The 10,975-nt window shown below is 41.6% G+C and overlaps 1 pseudogene across 1 annotated transcript in view; it reads right to left on the reverse strand.

Annotated features, from left to right (window-relative positions):
- The window catches only part of LOC311593321 (mitochondrial import receptor subunit TOM20 homolog), a 35,246-nt pseudogene extending 24,750 nt beyond the window's left edge, over positions 1–10,496 (reverse strand). Inside the window, exon 1 of the transcript in view lies at positions 10,162–10,496. The product of the transcript in view is annotated as a mitochondrial import receptor subunit TOM20 homolog (transcript). The remainder of the gene's footprint in view (positions 1–10,161) is intronic.
- Between the last annotated feature and the right edge of the window lie 479 nt (positions 10,497–10,975).

Consider the following 10,975-nt stretch of genomic DNA (forward strand, 5'->3'; position numbering starts at 1 on the left):
TAGCTTCCATAACAATCATTAGTCTGTCCAGATTTTCTGCGTCTTCATGACTTGGCCTTAGTGGGTTGTAATTGTCTAACGATTTAGTTGTTTCACCTAAAAACTTATCTCTTGGCATGTAAGTGTTCAAGTAGCATCTTCCAATTAAGTCTGTGCACTCGGGCACTGTCAATTAATGTTTCCTCTTTTTGGTTTTTGAGTCTAGCTGAAATGATCAGGTCAGAGTTTTCAAAAGCTCAGCTTTCAGTTTTGCTTACTCCTCAGACTGTTCATATAGTAAGTATGTATGTATGTATGTATGCATGAATGTATGTATGTATGATTTGTATGCAGGGTCTCATTTTAGCTCAGGCTGGCTTTGAACCCAAGATCCTCCTCCTTCAGCTTCCTGAGTGCTGGGATCTTGGGTGTGTGTTGCCAGTCCTGCTCTGAAATGTTCCTCTCTTTAAGCATCCATTCATTGCCTTGCATGTTTCTTAGGGCTGATGCTTTCTGATCAATTTTCTCAATGATGTGTCGGTTAGTATTCAACGCCCTGTTATCGTCTCCCTATTCTTTCACTTTATGACTTTTAATGTATGGCTTTACACAGCTAGGTGATCTGATATTTGGTTTATGTAAGTGTTTGATTGTTACAATCACTCGGTGAATTCATCCTTTTAATCACTATTTAACATTCTTCTCTGCCCATTTTAAAATACTGTTTTTAACATAAAATCTCTTTTCAGTCTGTGTGTGCTAGCCCTCTTCTTCTTTCTTTTCTGTTTGTATGCGGTATATCCTGTTGCTTCACTTTCAGTCTAAGAATATTCTTAACTCTGAGATGAGTCTCTTATGAATAGTGTGTGGTTAAACCTTTATTTTTTCCTGACATGCAATCTCACTATGTGGCTCGCTCTCTTGTCTCAGCCTCCCTCGTTCTGGGATTAGAAATATGGAGCACCACACACAGTTACATTTTAAATTTTGAAAAAATGTTTTCAGTTCCTCTTGTTCTTTTATTGGATAATGTATTCCCTGTGGATTCAAGAAAATATAGATAGGTAAGGAAGGGCTATTAGAATTTTGTTATTATTTTATAAATCTCCCCTTTCTCCTTTTCCTCCTCCTCTGTTTCTTTCCTTGAGCTATAAGTGGATTTCTGTAACAGTATTGTTCTAGCTTGCATAGTGATGGTGATATTGATGTACATATCAATGTATAATATTGATATGTTATCCACCAAGACCAAAGGTAACTTGGTGAGGAAAGTTTTAATTAGCTTACATTTCACAGTCCATCACTGATGAAAAACGAAGCAGGGAACTAGAGGCAGGAGCCAAAGCAGAAGACACGGAGGAGCACTGCCTACTCATGGCTTCCGCAGCTTGCTTTCTTATACAACCCAGGGTGCAGGCATGGCACCACCCATAGTGGGATGGGCCCTTCCAAGTCAATTGCTATTCAAGAAAATAACCCCCAGGTTTGTCTGAAGACTAATCTGATGGAGGCACCTTCTAAAACAGGTTCCATCTTCAGAAGTACCTCTCACTTGTTTCAAATTCCATTTGAAAGACTGATAATCTGATTTTAAAAAATTAACTTGATTGTAATTTTTAATATTTAATTGTGTGTGTATGGTCTCTCTGTCTCTGACTCTCTGTCTCTGTGTCTCTGTGTCTCTGTGTCTCTGTCTCTGTCTCTCTCTCTCTCTCTCTCTCTCTCTCTCTCTCTCTCTCTGTGTGTGTGTGTGTGTGTGTGTGTGTGTGTGTGTGTGTGTGTGTCTGTGTGTGTGTGTTACTGGGCATTAGAGCCCAGGGCCTTAAATATGCTAGGCAAGTGACCAACCACTAGACTGTATCTCCAGCCCAACTTTCATGACATAAACCTGAACTATTTTCTATTCCTGTCTATAATGATTTTTAATGACATATTTTAATATTTGTCCCCTGGCAGTTTACTTTAGCAGCTATTAATAGTTTTATCTTTGAATCCTGGTCCTTAGGATAACGTTGTGGTACAGGCTACCGCAGTTGTAAAATCAAGCGTTGTGGGTTTCTCTGTATTGCTTACACCGTTTTTGTGTTTGAGTGTGATGAATGATTGGGCTTTTGCTCGTGCTTAATGCTCCCCATAGCAACCCTTACAAGGCTGCTGCACAGTGGCGAGCATAATCAGCTTTTGTCTGCCCTGACACTTGGCAGGCCTGCATGGCTTCCATACATTGGGCATATTATCCTATTCTCTCTGGCCTCTTTTATTTCCAATGAGCAGTCTGCTGATGGTTCTGTTGACATGCTTTAGTATGTGACACATTTATCTTCTACTCCCCTCAGGAAGTCACCGTTCACTCTGAAGTTGGACAGTGCAGCGCTGCAGGTCTTGGTAACGTTTTTTGGGGTTGGATTTGATGGGAGTTCTCCACAATTCCCATGCCTGAATATTGGTGAGTTAACTTGGACTGGGGAACTTTCAGCTGTTATTTTATTTTTAACAGTCTTTTTCTTGGCCCATTTTTCTTTCATTTACTTCGGAGTCTCCTGCCATGAGAAGGATCTGGCTCTCGGTGGGGCCACCCTGTTTTCACAGGATTTCCTCTCATTTTCTTCACCTCCATTTATTTATTCTTTTTTGTTGTTGTTGTTGTTGTTGTTTCAGGTGGGTAAATGTAAGTGTCCTGTCTCCCTGCTCACAGCTCTTCCTTGTTCGCTTGGATCCACTGTAAGAGCTACCTCTGGCATTTGTTCCTTCAGCCATATATTCATTCAGCCACCATATTAATTTCTATTGCTTTAATTTTTTTTTTGCTGTATCAGACTTTGTTTATTATAGTTTTCTCAGCACATTTTCTTCATAGTACACTGAACTTCTGTTCAAAAGCCACTTTCAGCTTTTATCGGTCATTTCAACCATCTTTTTACTTTGCTTCCAGTTTTTGGAATTGCGTAGGTCCCTTCGGTACTTGCATTGCTGTCTGTCCATTTGAGCAAACATTCCCCATTCTGACCCTGGCTGGTGTTTTGTGGGAAGGATAGCACCTCAGTTTTACAGTAGTCTCCCAACCATGCCCATGGTCACCCGGAGGTATCCCTGGGCATGCAGTATGCTGTATTCTCTGAGTGGCTGGTCCAAGACCTGTTTTCTGATGTTGAGTGGAGCTGGATATCTGGCTGAGCATCTCTGTGGCTAAAACAATAATGCCATTCCTAGCTGTGTGCTCTGATGAGTTCTGTTCAGACCAGTCTCAGGATGAGGTTTCTGCCTGGGCAGTTCTAACCCAGAGGATCTACGGAGGTATAGGCTCAGCTCTGAAGGTAGGCAGAGTTGTTCCTGAGGTTGAGGAAAATGAGAGTACACACCATGGATATATATGTGCTTGTCTCTGTTGTGGTCTAGGCCTGAGATGATATGAGCATCTGCTTGTCTTCCTGTGTATCTTCCAAGTCAGGCTCATCTCACTCTTCTCCAAAATGCAAGGAGTTCAAAATCTCCCTGACAATGCATAGGATCTGTTGGCGTCAGCTGTGTGATTTACTGAATCACACTTGTGTAGCCTTATTACCTCCCCAATGGAGACAGTCATCACTGTACCTGGGCAAGGTTATTTGGTTGTATTCTGAAGTTGGGTTTCAGATGAGTCATCAAGAAGCCTAAGTTGGGCCAAACTTCCTAGCCTGTGCCCATTGGCAATGGGTGTCAATGGGTGTGAGGTTTGTTGACATCTGTAGTTGTGTGCACAGCTGGCTGGCTGCACCAAGGAGACCTAACCATTTGCTTTCTTCTTGCTATTACATCATAGCTCTAGGCAATCTAGCTGGCCTCTCTTCTGTACTGTTTCCTGTGAGGTGCTCTGGATGAACTTCCTCAGTAGTCTTCAGCACGCTTGGGGAGTTGCTTGCCTCTGGTTCTCTTTTGCCATTGGTGAAGTCTTGGGCATTCGGGATCCTTCCTGTGCGCCACTGTGCTGCTGTGGAAAAGGTAGCGGCATGAACCTTTTCAAGTAAGAAACGAATTCATTGCTAAGGCCCACACAAAGCTCTTAGGTATATCATCCATCTGCAGTGCTTTGCAGAGCGCAGCCCTTTGTGGTTGGCAGCTAATAGAAGTTCCTGTGGAAGGCAGTGGAGCCTCAGCACCTGCCACCTGCTTAAACCACTTTCCTTGGAGTTTATGATTATTCCAATTACCCACACTAGACCTCGAGAATTTTTTTTCTTTTACTTTCATCTTTTCCCCTACTTGCTACTCATCCCCATATGGATTACTAGTCCGATAAACTGGAATTTAGGGTATCTGTCTGAGCCTCTCTATAGTATTTGTCTTTACCCTGTTACATCACAGATGAATATAAGCATTAACGATTAACTTTTCAGTTTATTCTGCATTTTACTTATTATTAATGGGGGATGGCCACTTCTAAGCTCTTCTCGGGTTGAAAACTGAAGGTCTCAAGATTATCTTAAAGTAATTGTTTTATCAATGGCCCTGCAGGTACAAGCTTCAGCTAATCTTATTCCCAGTTAATGGCATATTACTTTTTTTCTTTCGGCTTTCAAAGATATTAAGGGCACATTATGCCTCACTGAGACTGGTTCTTGGGGGAGCTGTAGCTTTCTGATGATGTAATTTAATAGAGGTCTAAAGAGCAATGTAAGATAAAAACCTTTCCTAGATAAAATTAGATGTATTTCTTACCTCAGTGGTCTTCATGCTGGGGTGACTTTCCCTGGGGCTACATTCAGACTCCCAGCCAGGCGCTCTGACAGGAAGGAAGCCTCTTCCAAGGTATGGACTGTCAGTTGTGTAGCCGCAGAGGACTGCTTAGCCTCGGTCTCCTAGTTTGTTCTCATTTATTTCCTTTCATAATTGCTTCCCTCGCTCTTGAAAGGAAAGCTACGCCTTTTACTAGGAGGGGGGTCTTCAACAGTGACTAGATGCTTGTGGGTGAGGTGCCAGTCTAAGGGGTACAGAGTGACAGTGACTGATCAGACATTCCTTTCTCTTGTCAGTCACGTGCACTCTGGTTTACTTTTCACAAAACCCAATGAAGAATTAACCAGGGGCTAACAATACATTTTTCTTTGTTTTTCTGCCGATGAAAGACTCAGAGTTACTCTCACATTCCTGTTTTTGTGGATGAGTTGACATTTTTCTATTACTGCTTCTTTATTTTGTCCTTCTGTGTGGGTTTTTTTTTCTCCGAGAGGCTGGGCTGGGAATCTGGTCACAGAGTTTTCTTCAGCCTTCTGGAGGCCAGCTGAGGAAGGCTCTGTCCCAAGAACCGGTCATGGGGAAGACCTCCTTGGCGGTGAAGGAGCTTTCTGGTCAGATTCCCTAGCTTGAGGGAGTGCAGGGTGGCCATGAACTTAGTTGGGATTGAGACACTGAGGGATCTTTTAGGTGGCGGGGAAGGAGGGCTCAGACCTGTATAAAGGCCAGATAAGAGAGCACGCTTGGGTAAAATAAGGACAGCCTAGAGTCAAAGAGCTAGATTTTAATTCACTAAACTTAATGATAAAAGAAAGACAAAGACAGGGAGTTACAGAAGGAGAAAGTGGGGAGTCCAACTTTCCACCCCGGACGTCTGGGTTTTTGTTTCTGTTTTTTTTTTTCAATTTTAATTTGGTTTATTTTGGCTTTAAGCTGAATTAACCAATTTAAAATACTTTCTACTCTTTTAAAAAATTAATTTATTCAGATTACATCTCAATTGTTATCCCATCCCTTGTATTCACCCATTTCTCCCTCCTTCCTGCTTTCACCCTCCCTCCCCTATGTCAGTGACCAACGACCAAGGGGAACCTCCTCCCCCACTATATGATCATAGGCTGTCAGGTCTCATCTTGGTAGCCTGTCTATCCTTTCTCTGAATGCCACCAGGTCTCTCCACCAAGGGGAGTGGGTCCCCATATTTGACCTCTAGGTTTTTAACCAAGAATATCTGAATTGCAGGAGGCATTTCCAGGATACCTCCAAGGGCTTGTCTATAGGGCAGCTTTGATATGTGTTTCTTCAAAGAGCCAACTTTTAGAACCTTTTGGCCTAAAGTCTGTGCAGTTTGCTTTGAAAGTGTCTCTGCAAGGGACTAGCCTTTGACACGTTTTAGGGTCTTGTGGACTGTTGCCAGCAGGGGGAGCACTCGCCTATTTCCCATCATGAAGCTTAGCAGGAGAGGGCATCTCCTCCACCTACAAAGGCCCACACTTCTGACATCTTGATTAATAATATACGGTGGAGAGAGTCTTCATAGGCCACATGTTTTTGAAATACTAAATGTTTCTTGTGTTAAGATGTTCACTTACATTTCTGGGTTGGGATATTTTTCTATTATATTTCATTAAATGATTTGTTTTCCTTTTTCGTTTTGGTTTGTTAAAGATCTTTCTTCCTCCCCCCCCCCCCACTGATTCTCGGACTTGACTTGAATGTATCTCAAACTCAGTGGAAGTCTACATGTAGTTCCTAAATTCTCTATGTATCTCTCCATGTATTACTGTCTCATCATGGCCTCCATTCCTGAAATTCATTTGTCTCCGTGGCCTTGTCTCTTGGTGATGTGTTCTGGTTCGGTTTTTGTTTAATTGTTTATTTTCTTTTTAGAATGTTTGATTGAGTCCTTTTCAGAATGTTAATTTTCTCCCTAAATCATCCTACACAACTTGGACTTTCTCCTCAAATCGGCTTGCTCTTTTGTTCACTTTGTAAACAGTCTTGTCAAGGTCTTGAATTTTCTTAGTTTCTAGATCTAATTATATGAGTTGTCTGTATTAGTCATTCATTGTCTTCAAATGTAGAAATCAGAATTCTTTCTTAGACATCCCAGCTACCTCAGGAGTTTTGACCTGTGTTAAAGGGAGATGAGCAGTTTGGATCATCATGGTGTATGGCTGTCACTTTGTGTTGCTTTGTTGTGTTTTTAGCATCCATTATTAATAATTTCTCTTAAAATTTTAATCTCTCTCCTTTCTAATCTATTTGGTTCACTTTTTTTAGTTTGCTGCAAGTCCTCTTAGACAGATATCTTCAATATTAACTGCATTTCCTGCAGCAATTTAGGGCAATGGTGCATTAGTGCCACCACTTAGTTCTGGTTTTGTTTAAATCTAACCAGTGTCCTTCTTCTGGTTCATAGATATTAATATGGGCCTACTGGTCAGAGGAGGTACAGTTTATAGATTTTTTTTTTGAAACAGTGTATCAATATTTAAGAAGTAAAATGAAGAAGGAATGGGGAAAGCAGTTTAAGAGTGGGTATAGTGTGAATGAAAAATGTATAGAAATTAGAACATGGACTGCGGTGTGAGAGGTAGTAAGGAGGCTACTAGAGATGTGGAAATGGAGAAGATAGGTTTCTGTGGAGTATGTGAGAATTAGAAACATTCATGAAGGATAGAAGTTAAACCATAGTGAGTCAACAATGAGCATGACACATTTCAGGATGTTAGTTATATTAATTTCTTTTCTGCTGCTGTGAGGTTTATTTTGGCTTTAAGTTACAAAGGGTTAGGGTCATAATGGCATAACACACACACACACACACACACACACACACACACACACACATATATATATATATATATATATATATATATATATATAGAGAGAGAGAGAGAGAGAGAGAGAGAGAGAGGATGAGAACAGGAAGCAAGAAAAACCTATAAACCATTAAAGCCTGACTCCATGGATGTACTTCCTCCAGCAAGGCTAAACCTCATGATGGCTGCACAATGTCAGAAAACATCACCACTACCTGGGGACCAGTTTTTCAGATGCATGAACTCATGGGGGATAGTTCTCATTAAAATCCCCACATTCTGTGCCTGGCCCCCATAGGCTTACGGCCATCTCATGATGAAAAAAAAATGCATTTAATCTAACTTCAAAGTCTCCATAGTCTTTAACCGTCTTAATACTGCTCAATAGTTCAAAGTCCAAGATCTCTCTAGAGATTCAAATCACTTTATTAAATATAAACCCTATAAAATAATTTTAAAAGTTCATACCTTCCACATACAATAGTACAGAATATGCTTTACTATTCTGCAAGTGAGGAAATGTATGCACAGTGAGGAAAGATTAAACCAGAGAAATACGTAAGCCCAGAAAAACAAACATCCAAGGCTTAATTTTCAAAGGGCTTAGATGGCTCTGCCATTCAAGCTTTGTTGCCTGCAACATTCGTGTGTGTGTGTGTGTATGTGTGTGTGTGTGTGTGTGTGTGTGTGTGTGTGTGTGTGTGTGTGTGTGTATGCTGGTTCTATTCTGTGTATATAGTTCTCCTTGGCAGATGTCGCATCTCTCTGGCATCTCCACATCTTGTTGTCTCTCCTGAAACCCAGGCTTCCCCTGTAAAACTGCCCCCAATTACAGGGGCATTTTGCAAGGACTCAAACACTACTAACCACACATTCTGAGGCCTCATCAGGTCTCTGAAACCTCATGAGAAGAATCCATGACCCCTTCAATCTTCTCATCGCCGATACCAGTACTGCATGGGTCACTTTGCTAAGTCAGGCTACTATCTTGGGATGGACCTTCACTCCTTTTTAATCTCATTTATAGTAACTTTTGTATGCTTTCAAGGAAAAATCCTTCTTGTGCTCTTTTGGAGTCTTAGCTGGCTGGGGTTGAATCTCTGGCAATCTTTCATTTTTCTCCCTAAGCTTGGCTGCAAAGGTATTAACAATTACATGCCTTAACAATTACAGCCTCCTTTTCAGTACAGGCCTTGGCTGCAATCCTTCCCTTCCTGGTATTCCTCTTCCTCTTTGAAGTATGAAATTTTAACTTCTTTGTGGTCTCTCTCACTCTCCTTTTTTCATTTTAGAGCTTAAGAATATTCAGTAATAATCATGCCACAGACCCCATGTTACTCTACCTTGAAATTTTCTTTGAAAAAGAAATTGGCCCATCACTGATTAATTGGCTTCAGTCAGCTTTTATGACAAGGCAGAATGCAGCTAGCTTTTGTTTGTTTGTTTGTTTGTTTGTTTTCAGAATATCAAAGGAACAGCATTTACCACAGTTGTTAATAGAGATTTTGCTCCCTTCTGTGAGTCAGGTCTCTGCTGTTGGCATTACTTTCAGCATTACTGCCTTCTATGCTTCGACTAAAACGCCCTATTCCATTCTGCTTACAGAGTTCAACTGACTTGTAATCAAGTCGCCACCTCCTATAGTCAGGGGGCACTCCCAATGGAGGGAGAAGGACACCAACTTACCAATACTGCTTACAAGAAGTGTAGGGATAAAGATGGAGCAAAGATTGAGAGGATGACAAACCAGTGACTGGTCCAACTTGAGACCCACTCCCTGGAAGACAGCCAACTGCTGACACTATTAATGATATTCTGCTATGCTTGCAGACAGGAGGCTAGCATAACTATCTTCTGAGAAGTTTCATCCAGCAGCTTATGGAAATAGAATCAGAGACCCACTGCCAAACAATAGGCTGAACTTTGGGAGTTTTGTGGAAGAATGGGAGAAAAGAGAGGGAGCCAGAGGGGTCAAGGATACCACAAGAAGAGCTACAAAGTAAACTAACATGGGCTCATGTGGGCTCACTGAGACTTAACCACCAACAAAAGAGCATATGTAGGCCAGACCTAGGCCCCCTGCACATGTGTAGCAGATGTGCAGCTTGGTCATCATGTGGGTCCCTAACAATGGGAGTAGAGGCTGTCTCATACTCTGTTGCCTACCTTTGGATCCCTTTCCCCTAGTTTTGCTGCCTTGTTTGGCCTTAATGAGAGAGGATTTGCTTGGCTTTGCTGTGATTTGATGTGCCAGAGTGGGTTGGTACCCATGGAGGGGAAGAGTGTCCTCCCATTCTCTGAATTAAAGAGGAAGGAGGAGTGAGAGCAAGATTCGGAGGAGAGGAGGGAGGGGTTTGCTATCAGGTTGTAAATTTATTAAATAAATACATGGAATAAAAAGCCAAATATGCAACAAAAATAAAGATATGGAATGAAATAATGTACTTACTATCCAGACAAGACACAAACCAACCAACCAACCAAAAGAAATAATCAAACAAAAGGACTCAGCTCTGTTTCCATCCTAAAGCTGTGTTTGTTTTTTAGTAGTGTGAGATTACTGGCTTTGGCTATGCATGAGGTTCTAACATGCGGTTTGGAGACGATTGATATTGGTTCCTGAGTTTTGTAGGTGAAGTTATCTCACCTTTGCTGAGTGAAAGGCAATAGGACAATGGCAGGGTCAAACCTATTGTGGGAAAACTCACCGCTGGCTTGATAAATGGGAAACCAAAGGCTCTGTAGCTTGGATCTGATGTCGGGATGATGAGCTGGGCCAAAGCCTTGGGGTTCACACTGACTTCTGGAACCATGAACAGAGGTCAAAATCTCAGTGGTCAACTGACTGGCCTCCAAGATGGTCCAGACGCTGACCTTTGGAATTACAGGCAATGTCAAATCTTCTCCCTTGCTTACAATAAACTTCAGGGTGATTGGCAGGTGATTGGCCTTCTTGGTGTGCACTGGCTTCTGGGCAAACATTTAGGGAACAAAGGCTTGACATGTGTGCTTATCTATAGAATTTGACATATTTTTTGTACTGATTAAACTGGAAAATATAACAGAAATCTGAAGATAGTAGGGACTACTCCAAAAACACATTTTTAATGGCAACGATCAACCTCAAATACATGTTTCCAACACTACTATTCAAAAAACTTTGCCATTAGAGTACAGGCAAATGGGAATGGAGTGTGAATTAATCATATGTCACCAATGCTAAGAAAAAAGAAACTTAAGGAAGGAAGGGTTTATGCTCACTCCAGGTCTAAGGAATATAGTCAATGAAGACAGAGAAGACATGACAGCCAAAGTTGCTGTCTGGTCACATTGCATCCACACTCAGGAAGCAGAGAACAAGAAATGGTTGTGCTCAGCTGGCTTTCTTCTTTTGGTTTGGTCCAGGCCCCCAGCCTAGGAGATGATGCCTCCCTTATCTAGGATAAATCCACATGACCCAT

The sequence above is a fragment of the Acomys minous genome, assembly GCF_964271855.1.
Source record: "Acomys minous genome assembly, chromosome: 3".
In the NCBI taxonomy this organism is placed as follows: Eukaryota; Metazoa; Chordata; class Mammalia; order Rodentia; family Muridae; genus Acomys; species Acomys minous.